At 40.8% G+C, this 7,500-nt stretch overlaps 1 pseudogene; it reads left to right on the top strand.

The window, feature by feature from the left end:
• The window catches only part of LOC113800125 (uncharacterized), a 296,339-nt pseudogene that overhangs the window by 280,324 nt on the left and 8,515 nt on the right, over positions 1-7,500 (top strand).

Here is a 7,500-nt window from a genome sequence, read left to right as displayed (position 1 = left end):
AGAAAAAGGACCAGCCGATCCACGGAGGGTCAGCTTAACGAGGCCGGTTGTTCGCGGTGTACTTCGGTTTAGCCTTTCGTCTGCGAGGGGAGCGAGAGGCGGTGGGATGTAAGGCCAGGTTGAGGCTTAATTAAAATCCGTGAATGACGGAGGTGGAGGGAGGGAGGGAGGAATAGAGACACGTATATATATATATATATATATATATATATATATATATATATATATATATATATATATATATATATATATATATATATATATATATGTATGGATATATATGTATGTATGTATGTATGTATACATATATATCTACTTATTTATTCATTTATTTATTCATTCATTTTTTTATGTTTGTATATATACATATATGCATATATTTATATATATATAAATATATATATATATAAATATATTTATATATATATATATATATATATATATATATGTATATATATATATATATACATACATACATTCGTTGCATATATATCCATATGTATGCATATATTTATATATATATATATATAGAGAGAGAGAGAGAGAGAGAGAGAGAGAGAGAGAGAGAGAGAGAGAGAGAGAGAGAGAGAGAGAGAGAGGGAGAGAGAGAGAGAGAGAGAGAGAGAGAGAGAGAGAGAGAGAGAGAGAGAGAGAGAGAGAGAGAGAGAGAGAGAGAGAGAGAGAGAGACACACATATATATACAGACAGATAGATAGATAGATAGGTAGATACAGATATGCATATATATATATGTGTGTGTGTGTGTACTTCTCTCTCTCTCTCTCTCTCTCTATCTCTTTCTCTCTCTCTCTCTGTCTCTATATATATATATATATATATATATATATATATATATATATATATATATATATACATATATATATATATATTAAAAATGTATGTATGTATGTACGTATGTATGTATGTATGTATGTATGAATACACATGTGTGTGTGTAATTGATTTAAACCAAACGCAGCATCGACGTATTACTCTCCAGAAGTTAAATACGGCACACCGAGAAATGGAACCATAACGCTGATAAAAAACAATTAAGTAAATCGAAAGATTCCATCTACTCAAGACACACATTCCCGGGCTACACATTCGCGCAAAAATTCATTCCAAAATCCGTTATCTACAATGCGATACAGAGATAAGGGTTTGCAAACACGGCTTATGTACAGAGATCGCGAATGTAAACAGCATGAAGCTCTCAAGTGGAAGGATCTTTCGCCACACCGAAAGCACAAGTAAATCATAAAAAAACAACAACCTATCTCCTTTTTTTTACCATTTCTGAGTTTTATTTCTATATTGATCTATTTCGATATTGTTTATTAGCAAAGGATTTATAGTGTAAAGGTTGCCAGTTTGGATTTAATCGAATTGACCTGTATTTCGAGTTCTTTGTCTCAATGGCGGACGAATTGTCCGAAACATGATAAACAATTATTGACAACGTCCAATTTGATTAGACTTTTCTCATATTTTTAATATTTCAAATCTTATTATTCATCACTTGATATCTGGATATTTTTTCCTTTGCCCTTATGATATTTTCAAATCAAATTGGGATAGAGAAGAAAAAAACATTTCTTTTTTCTTCAAAATTCAGCAAAATATAATAATTCGTAACGATATGTGAAGCGAATTCATTCCAACATAAATCAAGCAATCAAATTCCACGGATTCGGACGCAGCGTCAGTTACAAAGATGGCGTCCCCTTTGGAATCTAATTTTGTTCCGAAGAACAGCAATAGGAAGGGAAGAGATAATAGGCTGATAGACAAGTTGAACAGATTCGCGAGGCATTTTGAACATGGGCCGAGCAGGAGTGAACAGCGGTTAGGACTGGTGAACAATTGTGAACAAATGCTAATCCTTAGCAAGTCCGAGTGGAACATTTCGAAATTCCTGGAATTGATACGTCTTGGCTCGGGCTTCGGAAAATGTTTTAGGCCAATGATTTTCTCAAATGTGTTCAAGTTGTATAACATTTTTTTCTATGTGGTAAACCTTACTTCTACGATGCATTTCTAAAATCATATCTGGTAATTTTATCTTATAAATTATTACTGACCTCTAGACCGGATTTCAGTTCAGTTTCTTTTTTATCTATTATATATAGATAGACAGAAATAAATATAGGCATACATAGATAGCCAGCTAGATGAGTATGGATAAAGATATAGACATAAATAGATAGTTAAATATACATAAATTGATATAGATATAGATTTAGATATTGACAGATAAGCAGATGGTTAAATATGTAGATATAGATATAGATTTCAATATTGACAGATTAAATAGATAGATATATAGATATAGATATAAATATTGACAGGTAAGCAGATAGATATATAAAGAGACAAGATACAGATATGAAATACACTGGATTTTAAATAACTTGGATCTTAGAATATGAAATATATATATATATATATATATATATATATATATATATATATATATATATATATATATATATATATATATATATATATATATCAGACGAACATATACTCTACTGATAAATATAAATAGATATGAATTGAAAAGTATGATGATCAATATATTTAATCAAACAGCGCCAATCTCTCTCTTCAACTATTTACTATTACTATATATTTAATTATTTATTCTCAACTATTTATATTCTCTACCTCTTGCCCATCACTTATCTGCCTCTGCCTTAAGCTTGCCCTAATCTGAATTCCTAGAGAAAATTATTGATAAAAAAACATAAGAAACTCGATAGAATTTTACATTTATTTCCTTTTTTCTTTCTTTCTCTTTAGGAACTTTTCGTTAGGCTGTGTAATCGAATTTTTAACAGATACTGGATTTTAAGAAGAAATTGAGGATACTTAAAATAAGTAATTGAAACGCATGCTGATTGTAAGAATAATTTTATAAGTAATGATATTTGGTGATTTTAAGAGTATAGTGAATGTTATTAGAAGTGTACGATAAACGGATAATCAAATTTATGTTGACAGGTGTATTTTAGTATATATATAAGTTGATCTATGCACACTATACTCAGCAACTACCCGTCAGTCATTCTAGTTATCCATCTAACCCCTCTCCCCCTCCTCCCCTCCCCCTCTCCCCCATAAACCCCCCACTCTAACCCCTCTCTCCCTCCCCCATCTACACACACCCACAATCTACCCAAACACCCCTCCCCCTTCCCCTCCACCCCCCTAAACCCCCCCACTCTAACACCTCTCTCTCTCCCCTCTCCCTCCACCCCCCATAAACCCCACTCTACCCCTCTCTCCCCTCCCCCATCTACACACACCCACAATCTACCCAAACACCCACACTCCCTCCAAACCCCTCTTCCTCTCCCCTCCCTCCTCCCCCACATCCCCCCTAAACCCCCCACTCTAACCCCCTCCCACCCCCTAAACCCCCCACTCTAACCCCTCCACCCCCCATAAACCCCCCACTCTAACCCTCCACCCCCCATAACCCCCCACTCTAACCCCTCTTCCCCTCCTCCTCCCCTCTTCCCCTCTCACCCTCCTCCACCCCCCCAAAAAAATCCACTCTAACCCCCCTCCCCCTCTCCCCTTCCCCTCCCCCCCTAAACCCCCCCACTCTAACCCTTCTCCCCTCCCCTCTCTCCCTCTCCCCCTCACTCCCCTCCTCCTCCCTCTCTCCCTCCCCCCCCCAAACCCCCACTCTAACCCTTCTCTCCCCCTTCCTCTCCCCCAGGGTACCAGATCCACGCCCCCTGCATGAAGAACCTGGAGCACCGACACCAACGTCTGCGGCGACCAGTACAAGCGGCTCATCCTGTCCGTGAACCCGCCGGAGAAGCTCGACTACGAGGACTCCATCCGCCAGCAGTGTTGGTGAGTGTGGGGGAAGGGGGGTGGAGGGGTGGGGGTGGGAGGAGGGGTGGAGGAAGGGGGAGGGGTGGGAGGGGAGTGGGGAGGGGAGGGGTGGGAGGGGGTGGGGAGGGGGAAGGTGGGGAGGAGGGGGGAGGTTGGCTGGATGGATTGTGGGGAGGGGTGTGGGAGGGGGAAGGGGGTTGAGGTTGGATGCTTGTGGGGAAGGGGTGGAGGGTTGGGGGGAGGTTGGTTGGTTGCTTGTGGGGAGGGGAGGGGGAAGGCTGGAGGTTGGTTGGATGGCTGGTGGGGTGGGGGAGGGGGAGGGGAGGGGGAAGGGGTTGGAGGTTGGGCTTCTGTGTGTGGGGCGTGTGTGTGTGTGTGTGTGTGTGTGTGTGTGTGTGTGTGTGTGTGTGTGTGTGTGTGTGTGTGTGTGCCTATGTATGAGTGTGGCCTGTGGGGTGTGAGGAGGTTGCCTTCTCTGATCCCTTTTTGTTTGTTTGTTTTCGATTTTCTCTTCGTTTTTTGTTTGCGTGTATATGTATGTGTGTGATTTCTTCTTTCTTTTTGAGATGGTGAATGGAGGAAGGCGAAGGGGCTTTGTTTTTTTTTTTTTTTCTTTTCTTTTCTTTTCTTTTCGTCTTTTCTCCGTTTTGTTCGTTTGTCCCTATATATGGATATATTTTTCTAGTGTTTTCTTCTTTTTTTTTAATGTTTGAGTTCTGGATAAATATTTGTTTTATAAATGTTTCGCGATTTCTGGTTAACTTCTATAAATATTTTTTATCTTCATATTCTGATGTTTCCCTTCAAGTTGACTATTGTCGAGACATATTTCTTCTGATTCTTTCTTTCATTCTTTTTATAAATGAATTTTTCTCTGTTTTTGTGTGTTTTCTTTAAGTTACTGATTCGGGATTTTACAATATATCTCTTTATAGTTTTTCAAATCTTTCAAATCAAGTCATTATTACCTCTTTCCTCTCTCTCTCTTCTCTCTCTCTCTCTCTCTCTCTCTCTCTCTCTCTCTCTCTCTCTCTCTCTCTCTCTCTCTCTATGTATGTATCTATCTATCTCTTCTCTTTTTTTCTCTTCTCTTCTCTTCTCTCTCTTCATCCCTCTTTCCTTCCTTCTCGCCTTCCCTCTCTCTGTCTCTCTCTTTCTCTCCCTCTCTTTCCTCGGAGAAACTCGTGAGGATCGCGGCGACGCCAGCGAGCCTCCGGAGCCTCGACGAGCGACCTCTGACCTCAAATGGCCTTTAAATCTTCGCCAATGGAGCGCGAGACTCCTTCGCTTTGACCTGCGGGTAATCAGAAGGATTCTCGAGATCGTAAAAAAGGAGGAAAAAAAGAAAACAATGAAATAACCCGGGAGAGCGGACGGGATAATGGATAAATGAGGATTTAGGATAATGGGGACATTCTGCTCATGACGTAGGATGGGTTTTGAAATGGTTTGGCCGAAGGATGCCTCCGATATTGACCGATAAGTGACAGCGCATCCGACAGCAGTTCGTGCGTTCCGAGCGCGGGCAGCCATTATTAAGAGATACCGATCTGCATATTCGCGTTTCCTAAATCTCTCTGGCCAAAGCATCTACATCAATCTGACTAAAATATGCGAGTCGATCGCCGGCATCAACTGGGAATACCGGAGTAATCTCTCAAAATGAATGATTGTCTACAGAGAATAAATTGCAGACTACATTTTCAAAACAATTAATCATATGCAAGTGACAACGCGCCGAACATTACTGGAACCTGCTCGAGCGGGCCGGGGACGGGAAAAATAACAAACAAACAAAAAAAGTTGGCGCGGCTTCTGCAAACAAGCTTGTTCAATCAATCAAGATTTGTTAAAATTGAGTCTTTTCGCTCAAACATTTGTCTAGTTAAATGGGTTTGATGCTCCGTTACCCACTTGCTTTCATGTCAACAGATGCGCGAGAAAAATATTATGCTCCGTGAGGGTCGTTGGATTTAGGCGATAACGAATAACAAATTTACTAATGTCATTATTGCTGTTGCGGTTATTAGTGTCAATATTGTTATTATCATTTCCATCACTATCATTACCCTTATTACTAATCTTACTTATTACTTATTACTATCCTTACTTATCACTATCATTACCCTTATTACTTATTACTATCATCATTATCATTACCATTATCGTTATCGGTATTATTTTCATTATCATAATTTCCATCATCATTATCATTACCATTACCATTATCGTTATCATTATCATTATCATTAATCATCCTCATCATCATGGTATTGCAATTATCAACATCATTATCAACATCATCAACACCATCCTTATTTCTACTATCATCATCATCATTACCATTATTATGATAATCATTACCATCGTTATCATCATTATTATAGTTTAAATGCTCTTGCCAGGGACTTCATGGCATAAATACGGAAGCTACCATTATTTTTATCATTTAATCATAATTACTGCGGTTGATTATGTTGCAAATATTTTTTTCTGTACCTGTCATTGTGTATATATTCGTATCTATTCTTCTACTTAACTTTATCAATTCGCTGTCTTCTTCTCTCTTATCCTTCTTCTACTACTTCTCTTCCTTCTTCTGGCTCTTCTTATCCTTCTCTTCCTCCTCCTTATTATCATTATTATTATTTTACGTCTCCTATTTCTTCTTCCTCTTTTTCTTCTTCTCCTCCTCCTCCTTATTATTCTACTACTTCTTTTTTCTGCTCCTCCTTCTATTCTCCTTATTCTTCTCATTCGTTTCCTTCCCCTTCTCTTTTTCCTTCTCCTCCTCCTTCTCCTCCTCCTCCTCTTCCTCCTTCTTTTTCTTCTTCCTCTTCTTCTTGCCTTCCTCCTTATTTTTCCAATCCTGAGGCCATTGAATTCACACGTTCCTCTTTCGATGTCTATGTCTGTCTTTTATTAATTTCATCTATCTCTCTATCCTGTTCTTTCTTATTCTTCCCTTTCTCTCTCCTTCTCTTCTTCCTTCCTTTCTCTTCCTGTCTCTTTTATCCCCCTTACTTTACCCACACACACTCTCTAATCTACTTCCACCTCCCTCCCCTTCCTATTTCCCCCCTAACATCCTTATCCTTTTCACCCCCTTTCCCTTCCCCTCTTTGCATCCTTTCCCCTCCCCCCCCAATATCCTAATCCCCCAACCCCTCTTACCCCACCCCCCATCCTGTCTCCTATCCTCCCAGCATCCTCATACCCCTGCCCCACCCCCACCGCCTCTTACCTTCCCCCTCCACACCTTCTAACTCCTCCCTCCACCCCCCACCCCCCCCCTCGAACAGCCTCCGGGGAGCCCTCGGGGGAATCCCATAATCACATTGGCTTCTTCAATACACTTCAATATTCTCCCCCCCCCTCCCCCCTCCCTCCCACCTCCCTTTCCCCCCCTCCCACCCCATCTGCCCTTCCCCACTTGACCCCAACCCCGCCCCCCCTTCCCTGAGGCAAAGGACCCACGCAAACTTTCGCTTTTGTGGCTTTAACTTGTGTCTTGGGGCTTTTGTTAATGTCTGGGGAGGGGGAGGGAGGAGGGATGGGGAAGGGGAGGGGAGGGAGGGGAAGGATGGGGATGGGGGGAAGGGGAGGGAGGGGAGGGTGGGGAGGGAGGGGGGGAAGGATGGGGAGCG

This window comes from Penaeus vannamei, chromosome 29 (genome assembly GCF_042767895.1).
Source record: "Penaeus vannamei isolate JL-2024 chromosome 29, ASM4276789v1, whole genome shotgun sequence".
In the NCBI taxonomy this organism is placed as follows: Eukaryota; Metazoa; Arthropoda; class Malacostraca; order Decapoda; family Penaeidae; genus Penaeus; species Penaeus vannamei.
Note: the sequence above shows the minus strand (reverse complement) of the source record. Positions and strands in the feature narration are given on the sequence as shown.